The sequence below is a fragment of the Pinus tabuliformis genome, chromosome 3_1 (genome assembly GCF_031772625.1).
Source record: "Pinus tabuliformis cultivar Carrire ecotype Pingquan chromosome 3_1, CPIR1, whole genome shotgun sequence".
Classification (NCBI taxonomy): Eukaryota; Viridiplantae; Streptophyta; class Pinopsida; order Pinales; family Pinaceae; genus Pinus; species Pinus tabuliformis.
The window spans coordinates 67,005,052-67,016,496 of NC_142301.1; positions in this window are offsets into that span (position 1 = coordinate 67,005,052).

The window sequence follows — 11,445 nt, forward strand, 5'->3', positions numbered from 1 at the left end:
ACCTCTAGATGTTTGTGATGTATTATTAGGCTAGCCATACTTGTGGAGGAAACATGTTGTGTATGTGTCAATGCCTCGCCCTATTATTATCACTTTGGGTAATTCATTATAGAGGATACTGGAGGTAGCCCCATCTACCACCACCTTTTTGATCTCTGCTAAGAAAAGGAGCGAGCTCATCTCCTTGACTAGGAAATTCATTTTCAGTCTCATTCGCTCCCAAAGTAAGGGGAAGATTGTTGCCACATCCATGACCCCTGTGAAGGGTTCCTCCACGGAGCAGCAGCAACAGAGGGTTACGGTTATGAAATAACACAAGAACAACTTCTCCTCACCCACAGGGGTACCACACAAGTTTCAAGTGGGCAACAAATTTTGGTTACATCTGCAGAAATAATGCCTTACAAGAGCCCACCTGAAGCTCCAACCACTCCAACATGGTCCTTACACCATTACCAAGGCTATGGGAAACAATGCTTTAGAGCACAACATTCCCCCATTCCTTCGCTTACATCGAGTGTTCAACGTGGACTGCCCTCTACCATGCATCCCACCATTACTAGACACATCAAATATTACAAAACAACTCACCAAGGACCAAATTCAATAGATGGAGGAACTCAACACAATGGGGACCATTTCTTCCTAAGGAGGAGGAATTGTCCGCCCACCCACCTATCACATTTGGACCCCTACAACTGTCTCTTTCAGTTTTTCAGTTTCTGTTGACACCTAATCATCAGGATTGGGTGAACATAATGTAAATAAATAAATAAATAAGTAAAGTGAACAGTCATCAGGAGATGAAGTGAACAGTCTCTCCCTCATGTATATAATGAAGACCAACCTGAAGGAATAAACATACGAATCAATTTTTCTTTGAGGAGTTACTTCCTAGCCTGACATGGTATCAGAGCCAGCTCCCAAGATAGGTGTATGTCACACAGAAAGAGTCGTTAGTGCGGACACAACCGACCTCCCTAGAAGCCTAAGACTTTCTAGTGACAAACAAGACAAATAGGAGCAATCCTTCTCTAAATATGCATTTATACTATGAGAAATCAAGTGTTTTAGATCTTACCTGTAACCCAACGCTGTTGTAGTAGTCCAGCTTCGTTGATCCGGATGAGCTCCTCCTTCTCTTCGAAACCTGCATTCACTAACAATCAAACGATTAAATAGCACCTGAATATCACATAAAATAAAACACATTTAACATATAGACCAAGGAGTATATGAAACAACTCATAAATAACAAATTGTTGAGAAGAATGGACTTATTTGTATTAAAAGGTAACAAAAGAAACCATTACAACCTGAGCCTTGGTGTTGTGCAAGTTCCTCCCAGGGTCCACAAGAGTCCTCCTTTACTCTGATCAGCTCACCCACTTCCAAATACAACAAGTAAAGATGGTAATCTCTCCTCACAAGCTTATACAAGGAAGTCCTAATTCCAGCAGCATCTACCCTTAGGAATGTTCAGCTTTCAACCTCCCCTCCCTCTGGCCCAATGCATGTATTTATAGTGCTGTAGAGGAAGTTAATCAGGTCCACCATCAATGGGATAAGCCCCTCTTTGGGTGGGTTAGCTCCCCTCTTGATGGGATAAGTTCCTCTTCCATAGGGATACATGAACCATCTGGAGGCGCTCCATACACGTCAAACAAGCTTCTAGAATGCTCTAGAAATGACCACAAGTAACTTTTTTGGAGTGAAACTTGCGCCTTTTGACCTTTACAGGAGTACGCACCCATTGTTTTACATACAGAGCGTACAAGTACGCAGGTATTGTGAACTTGGATTGCGTACCCGCAGGTAAGGCTGAGAGAAACTGCGTACCAGAGATAACTTGACTTTAAATGACTTTTCTCTCTTTCTTTGAGTTTGACATGGAAGGCAGAGGCATGAGACTTGCCAAGGAGGATAGTATGACAGGTGATGGAGCCATACAAACTGCAAATAGTCATGGTGACATTTTTTAGTGTAACAGATTGCCCCCTAAAGTGCGAAGCCTGAAGTAGATTAGGGTTTCAAAACATCTAGGAAGGGTGAAGTACTTTATCATTTCAAGGATTATCTTGTGGAGAGCCTGGTCAGAACCTGCAAATATTCAACACAAAATACATATATAAGATGATATCATCGCTGAGGTAGGCATTCCCATACTCAGATTGAAAACTTTAACTAACAATCTAACTACTGCTCCGATACAGGAATGATTTTGCAGTACATCACAATTATAGACTTTTGTAGACACAGTATGGACGCAGCCATCTGTTTATGATTAGTCTACTATATAATGAATACAAAACTCCTCGCAGCCTGGATGGTGGAAACTAGATCCAGGGTCTTCATTTCTACTTCCTGAATTGGTACGATTCTATCCATGCGAATAAATGAGTCGATGTCGAACATGGTAGAAACCACTTGATTACCAGTCGATGATGTAAGCTGTTAACAAGTGTGAGAGAGACCACCAGTGATGTCAATGGTTCTCAAAGTACCCAGTACAATCCATGAAATGTGAATGAATGGGTTGATGTCGAACACGTCACGGAGTCCTTTGATCGAAAGTCAATGATGTAAACTGTCGTCAAAGGTGAGAAACCTGCCATTGATGCATGCAGACCTCAAGGTACTGACGATCTCTAAGTCATCTTTCTAGATAATGTGCTGATGTCGATAGAAAGCGACCCGTTGCAGGCAAGCCCACAACACGAAATCATTGTTCAAGTTGAAGAAATGTTGCTGTAAGGACTGACTCAGGGATGGTCAAAATGGATGACAAGTATTTTGCATATGAATGGTTTATTTGCAGAGACCTCTTGAACACATAACGACATGACAGATGGCTTGGTGACGATTGACCCAAAGTTAATACCCAGAAATGGTTGAAGTCTTTCAAAGTGGTTTGATCAACTTTAAGGCAAAGGATTTCCCAACCCAGGTGAATGAAAAGTGTCGTGTTCAAGAGCGGTGATAAGGTTCTTCTGTAACAAAGGATAACAAATAGGTTCATTCTTCTCTCTTTTCCCCCACCATTTCTAGCAAGTACCTCTTTATTTTTTACAAGCTTGAGGAGGATAACATATGCTTGATTATAAGCTCATCCTTCGGATGAGTCCAACTTAGTTTAGATTCGGACCCTAAGAAGGAGTGGTCCGTTCCTGTTTGTAATCGAACAGGTCCTTTACTGTGAAATTTTAACGAGTCCAGTATAGGAAAAACTCGGCGTTTTTCAATTTTAGAGAGTCTGAAAAAACTAAAGAAGACTCCAGGGTTGAACTTTTTCGTAAATTTGTGTCCCTCAAGCCCGAAAAAGTATAAAATAATACCTGAGAGAACCGCTTGATCTTGCGACCAAGGAGTACTTTCATGATTAGTGCCTTTGACCTGAAAAGTAAAAAGCGATCAAGGACACGTCGTTTTATTTCCAGTATCGAGTTTGAAACGACAAAAACCCGGCAATCTTTTCTTGTTTTTACGGTCAGAAAAGGGCTATAAGGGGACCGTCTTTTAATTTCGTTTTAACGAGTGTAAAAGAAACGCTCGGCAATCTTTTCATGTTTTAGGAGTCAGAAAAGGGCTTAAAAGATGACTCTGATTTCTTGGTTTGTGAAAAATGATAGTTTACCCTAAAGTCCCTTTGTCCTGCACAAAAACAACACATTACTCATACCTGTTTAAGATAGACAAAAATACATTGAAAAATATCTCTTTATGGTGAAAAATAAACAAACCTAGCATTCATTTATCCAAAAAACCTATAAAAAGACTTTTTACCATGTCATTTTTACCATTTTACTGTTGAGGGAGAGAAAAGGGCTTTTGACAAGAAACTTCCCGTGGACTTTGCGGAGAATCCGACCGTCAGAATCGAACGTCGTCTCATCAGGTATTCTACAACATCCTTCTCTTAATTTCCATCCGTTTAGAATTCATTTTTAGGTTTTTATTTGATTTTTTGGAGGTCTTGGGGTTTCAAGATGCGCCCTTTGGGGTACGCAGGTCATGCACTGCTGACCTGCGTACCCCGATATTTTCTCAATGGGGAAAATACCGGGCGTACGCACCCGGCCTTAAGGGCAGCTGCGTACATACGCTCTGTCCCTAAAAGCCGGGGTGCGTACCCCGCAAAACGCGTTTTGAAACCCTCATTTCTCCAAAATGGACCAAAAATTTAAAATTTAATGGACTCTAATAGATGTTTTATGATGTGCAGGGTGCACACCATGCTTGATTGGCATGAAAGAGAACACGAGGACATCGATTTAGCCGCAATAGATCATCAACCCTCCATTGATGCTTTGAAGGCATGCGGACTATACAAATACTGGGCCATACCTGGCATGAGGGCCCAGGTGCCATTCTTAGAGTGGCTGGTTGAAAGGTGGAACGTCCAGGAACAATGCTTTTACATCGGAGGGCACCAGCTCGAGATAGAGCCCTCTGACATATATTTTCTCACTGGTTTGCCTAATAGGGGTGAGCAACTGACTCTCTCCGGGACTAGGCCGGGTGGCCAATCCCTTGCTAGCCTCCGGCTAGAGTGGTGCAACAATCAGAACCAGGAGAAAGGGATAGAAATCAAATATATATCCCTGCCTGAACTTATGGTAATTGCCTTTACAGTTACCAGACTCTGCGGCGTAGCCGCCTTGCACAATGCCACTGAGTCCCAAATGCGGATAGCGATAGATTGCTACCGAGGCACCATTTTCAACTGGTGCGATGCTGTGTTGGCCAACATGAAGGGCCAACTGACTAGGGTAAAGAACGGGCAACTAAAGACCTTTGGGTATGGGCCTTTGGTTGTGAGCTTTGCCCTAGAGAGAGTTTCGATGCTTATCCCTCAGCATCTCACTGTTCCGGTTGGGCCACCTCGGGAGCCAAAGTTGATACGATGGGTTACGGTGATGGCCCGGCATCCTGATGAGGGAGCGGGAGTTGTTCGATTTCCTGCTGGTTACTTTCACTGGTTGGAGAACCAGGTCTTCGCGATTCAGGACTTTCCTTATGCCGGAGTAGATTTTCGCGGTGATCCGGACATGGTTCTTCCACAGGGAGAACAATGGGACGACAGAGGTATTTCATTTTTCACAAGTTTTTAAATTATTTACTTTTTATTTGTTTTTATATCGTCTCAAAACTGACAGTGACAATTTTCAAAATGCAGATGTAGGCCCACAGCGTCCGGCCAATCTCCGGCCATTCGAGAGGAGAGTACCAGTTGCACCAGCACCGGCCCCACAGGATGCAGCCGCAGAGGCCTTAGCCGAGCTGGAACAGGACCTAGAGCGTCTCACGGCGGACATACCAGAGACGACTATAGATGATATTCCCATTCGACTTCAGCGCTATGTGGTTGCAGTCCCAGGACCTATCAGGAGGTTCCTGTGTAGGGTAGCGCGGGCAGTGGTCTCGTATAGAGAGCACCACCAGTGATTGGCTAGTCACTTTTGTAGACACATATGACATTTTTGGTTTTTTGTACTTATCATTTTTGTCGACCATAAGGTGTTTTTCAACCTATGATCGAAGACGATGTATATTTTTTGACACACTCCTATCTATATATATATCATTATTACCGGCTTATCTTGTTACACATGTGTGATTAAATGAATGTTTTTTAAATTTACATGTATGATTATCGCAAATGTCTGTCTAACATTCGAGAAGCAATTGCATCTGCTAATGTATTAAAAGACCTTGGAATATGTTGATATTCAATGTAATCAAATTCACGTTCCAAAAGACGCACTCTCAAAAATAACCTTAATAACACTGGATTTCTAATGGCATAAACTCTATTAAGCTGTAATACAACGAGTTCAGAATCTAACCTCACTATCAAACTCCGAATTCCAAATGAAATGGATTCAGATAATAATTCAATCACTGCACTGTATTCTGCAATGTTGTTTGTTGTTTGACCGAGGCTCACCCCATGCATAGAAACTAACTCGTCAGAGGGCGAATAGATAACCCAGGCTGCGGAAGAGATATTCCGTGTACTACGACAAGCACCATCAGCAAATCCAATGTACGTTTGGAGAGGCATCGACAACTGCAATATCAAGAGTAAAACCAAGATAAGCCAGAATAACGACGAAAAACCACACTCTCTAAACTAAAAACTAAGCACACATACCAGCTAGAAAGAGAAAATTAACCTAACTACCCTAACGAAAATCTTCACACCCACCATTTAAGCATAGTACCTCTTTAGGTAAAGTCCATTTCTGGGTTTACCCAAAGAGTCCCCATCAAAGTCAACCAGCTCATAGGCCCCTTTTGCTAGCTTTCGCTTAACAATGTAGGGTCCATGCCACATAGGAACGAATTTTCCAGCACCTAATATATCGTTAGCTTGATCATATAATAGCACTAGGTCTCCTTCCGAAAAATTTCAAGGGGTCACATTTCGATCGTACTGAGCTTTCATTCGTTTTGCATGAGTCTCGATTGCCAGTGCAGCATCACGTCGAGTCTCATCTAATTGAGCTAAATACAATAAACGCTTCTCCTCTTCGGAAGTAGCTGGGAGTAATTCGACAGCCATTTGAAGTGATGGGATTTCGCATTCAATGGGTAGCACGGCTTCCAAACCATAAACTAGTTGGAAAGGAGTGAACCCTGTTGATGTTTTCACCGAAGTTCGATATGCCCACAGCGCGGAAAATAACATGTTGTGCCAATTCGACCGATGAATGCCAATGATTCGCCGGATCATGATGACCAAAACTTTGTTGATGGACTCAACCAGACCGTTGGCTTGTGGATAATAAGGTGTTGAGCTATCGTGGCGCAAACCAAGCTGGCCTGTAAGTTCTGTCATCATAATGTTTCGAAAATGGCGCCCATGGTCAGTGATTATCGCTTGTGGGACACCAAACCTAGCAATAATGTGATTGAATACGAAAACTATAGCAGTCTTGCCGTCTGCCTCGAATGTAGGCATCGCCTCGGCCCACTTAGTAAAATAATCAACCGCAAGGATGATATACGCATGCCCCCCGACCGAGTGAGGGTTACAAGTAATAAAGTCAATACCCCATTTAGCAAAAGGACCAACGGCAATTATAGGGTGGAGAGGAGCTGGTGGTGCGCGCATCTTGCGATCAAACACTTGACAGTTGTGGCATTTTCGGACCGCAATGATACAATCTTTAAACATGGACGGCCAGAAATAGCCAGCACACAACACCTTCTGAGCTGTGGCATACCCAGACATATGACCGCCACACGCTCCAGAGTGACAGTCATTCAAAACCCTTTCTGCCTCTTCGTGAGTTAAGCAACGTCGGAAAACCAAGTCCGCCCCACGGCGATAAAGAGTATCTCCTATTATTTTGTATTGTTGGGACTGGAATCGAATTTTCCGACGTTCCGTCTTTGAAGCTTCGGGCCGAAAGGATTGGGTTTGGAGATAGACAATTATATCCCCATACCACGGATCTAAAGTGCTGATGAGAAACAAAGATTCGTCCGCAATGGGTTCCTCTGCCACAGTTTCCGTGTCAGCACGCGGGAAGTCATACATTAACTCTGCAAAGACTAAAGATTTCTTAGACTTAGATTTTTCAAACTCTAAGTCGAACTCTTGCAGGATAACGATCCATTTAGAGTACTTGCCCCCTAGCAATTGTTTAGTCAAAATGTAGATCATAGGGTTGCAATCCGAAATGACTGTAGTTTTACGGAGAAGAATGTAATGACGAAAACGTTGGACAGCCTGAACGGCTGCCAGGGCCAATTTCTCCACATGCGAATATTTTAGCTCAGTGGGATTTAACGTCCTACTAAGATAATATATCACATGTTCTGCTGCGAATTCGTCTTCCTGAACTAATACCATCCCAATTGTGGAATGAGAGGCGGCGAGGTACAAAAAGTAGTCTTGGTTGTAGTTGGGAGGATGCAACAACGGTGCATGGGTCAACGCGTGTTTAAGTGCATCAAAAGATTGCTGAGCTATCTCATCCCAAGTGAATTGAGCGTTTTGTTTCAACAACCGCGTAAAACCTTTCGTAACCTCGGCGTAGTTAGGAATGAATCGGCGTAGAAAGTTTGCTTTCCCTTGCAAACTTTGGAGTTGGCGAAGACTCGAAGGGGGAGGCAATTTGATGATAGCTTCGACCTTCGAGGGATCGACGTGAATGCCGGCTTTTGAAACGACAAATCCCAGCAATCGTCCCACTTCTATGCAGAAGACACACTTGTGGGGGTTCAACCGAATTCGATAATGCCGACACCTCATAAAAATAGCTCGTAAGTGGACAAGGTGATCAGCTCGATGTAAAGAATGAGCAGGCAAATCATTGAGGTACGGCTGCACAATGTGCTTGATGTCGTGAAACGCATAAGACATTGCCCGTTGGAAAGTGGCTCCGGCATTCTTAAGTCCAAAAGGTAATTTGCAATAAGAAAATGTCCCCCAAGGACAAATGAAAGCCGTTTTTGGTTGATCAGCAGGTAGAATATTGATTTGGTTGTAACCGGAAAAGCCATCCATAAAGGAAAATATTTCACTGCCGGCACAATCATCAATGATTTGATCGATATAGGGCGTGGGATAGTTGTCTTTTGGACAAGCACGATTAATATCCCTATAATCGATACAGATTCTTATTGTTCCCTGTTTCTTGTTAACCGGAACAATATTCGATACCCAATCCGTTAACGGGATCGGATAAATGAAACCTGCTTTCAACAGCTTCTCAACTTCTGCTTTAATTGCAGCTGCTTTCCTAGGGTGTATCTGACGCAGACGTTGCCGAACGGGTTTAGCGTCCGGGTAAGTCTTGATCTCATGAACAACAATGGAGGGATCAATTCCTGGCATTTCCTCATAGGACCAGGCAAACACGTCGCGAAATTCTTGAAATAGGGCCTTGTATGTTTGAATTTCGTCATCTGTACACGAGGCACCTATATGAATGTTCTCAATAATTCCAGTTTTGACTGAAATGTCAATGGCAATAGTTTGGGAAATGTTTCCCAAATTCAACTCTGAATCAGGATGTTTCGTGGGATTCTGAGCGTCCTTAACATATTCAGTCGTAAAAATTGATGAAAAATCATTTTCAAAGCCATCATCCTCAGGTAAAAACGAAGATCTATGATGGAGATCTTCCCATGGTAGATCGTCTACACTTAGGATTTCGCGAAGTTGCTCGTCAGATGACACAACTTCGGGAAATGCTATCCATTCTGAGGTTGACGTGAAAAGTGATTCCTCACAGACCACATTCATTTGGTCGACTTGGGTTGAACGCGAGTCGGTAAAAGACTGCACAGCTTCATAAGCAATTTCATATGGACTCAAAGGCATAGCATTACCGAATGAGTCTATCTCAGATTCAGATGGGACAATCCATGGATCATCGTAAATAATAGTATCTGATGTAATCATATGAATGGAAGCGAATGAAGGGTCTGCGTTGATTGGAGGAAAAGGAAAAGTTCCCAGTAAACCAGAATCTTTAACTAATCCTACGCCAACATCCTTATAAGGGATAGTCGTTTTACCGACATGCTGGATACTCTCTGAAGAGGCTGGGTCGGATGAAAAGAAAGCCAGCTGGTCTATTGTCACGATCTTGCCATTATGTGGAAACTTTATAACTCTGAAGACCGATGAGACGACTGCTGTCATAGCGTAAGACCAACTGCGACCCAAGAGAAGGTTGTAGTCTAGAGGGGCATCAACCACCTCCACATCCAGACTAACGGTTTTTCCTTCAACCCCTATAGGCAAATCCTGTAGAATGCCAAACGGATGGAACCCACGGCCATCAAAGGCCTTAAGAATCGTCGGGGATTGGTTCAATGAAGGAGAACCAAGCGATCTCCAACATTGAATCGACATAATACACGTAGAAGCTCCTTCATCAATTACAGTCCGATGAATAGGCCTGTTTTTTACTATCACTGGAATCTGGAAAGCCATCTGATGGGGTAGACGCGGTGTATTATTTTCTAGATCAAAGATTATCAGGTTCGGGTCCTGAATATCAACAGCTCCTATAGCCGACAAAAGTAATTTTCGTTGTGCCGGGCATGATTGCAGCACTTCTAAAGCCGACATCGCTGAGGGTGAAACAGCTAAATCCTCAACAATGTTGTAATTCTGGGCCGCTCTCGCATGTGGATTGAAAGCAGACCTTCGAAGTACACCCTTAGCGGGCGGTTTGATTACTAAGTCAGGGTTAGGTTTCTCGATCTATAGTGGATCGGAACCGAGAGCTGAGGTTGATGGATTAGAATGAGAAGATTCTGCTTCTTTGCCATCAACAGGACTCTTACTACCATAATCGTGTGATCGAGTCGCAATCCGTACATGAGACATCATCAATATGGGTTCTTCACTGGCACTCGAGGAAGAACCTATCATTTTACTCTCCTGCTTTGGAAATGGATCTTTCAAAACAGCAGGAGTTGGGGAACCTTTAACGATTTTCACAACCTCTGCCCGATGAGGGAAATCTCTTGTGAAATGATCTTCTTCACAAATTAAACAAGGATAGCGAGGTTTGCGTTTCTCGTCGTTAGATTCCGACTTTTCTTTTTTCTCCTTTGGAGCCTTGTCTGCTTTATCCTTCTTCTTGCCTTTCTTTTTACCACCGTTTTTTGATTTAGCCGTAGATGACTCTACAGCGTGAACGTCAGTGGTAATTTCAGGGGAAGACTCTCCTGTCGGGGAGTCTGGTAAGGTTATGATTGGAGAAGAATTCTTTGAGGATTTCTTCTTACTTTTAGTGTTCACCGTACCAATCATGCCATCAGCAGCCTGAGACCCCGAAGGAGCAGCAGCGATTTGATTCGACTTAGGAAGATCTGGGATCTTCTCGTGCAACGTACCCGACTGAGTGTAAACTAAGTCCAGGTACTGGGCTTGAGCAATGACCTGCTCCTCAGTAACTACTCCGGCCTTAGCTACATCTTCAGTAATCTTCGGTAATAATGATTTGACAAACCATTCAGCTAAGATTTGGTCCGGGATAAAAACTTTCACTAAACGTCTTCGACGTCTCCATTCATGGATATGATCAGAAATATAAGTGGACGTCGATTGTTTTAATGAAGTTAATAACTCAGTACCATTATCGTATCTAACCGGCAACTGAAAATGAGTTAGGAACGAGGTAGCTAACTGGCTAAAGTTATAAAAAGAGGCCCGTGGTAACTCAATGTACCACTTGGCCGCGAGACCAATGAGCGTACGCTGAAAAAGACGTAAACGGATTGAATCATCCGAGATAGAATTCGAAGCACACCAGAGGTGGTAAGTCATCACGTGATTTGATGGATCCTCTCCAGACTTACCTTCGAATATGGGTATATCACTGGGGAACTTATTTGGCATTGGCGGCCAGAACGGAAGATAATTTATTGGATCGTTCGTTAGGCACGTCAAGTCAGGTAAATCCAAAGTTGCGA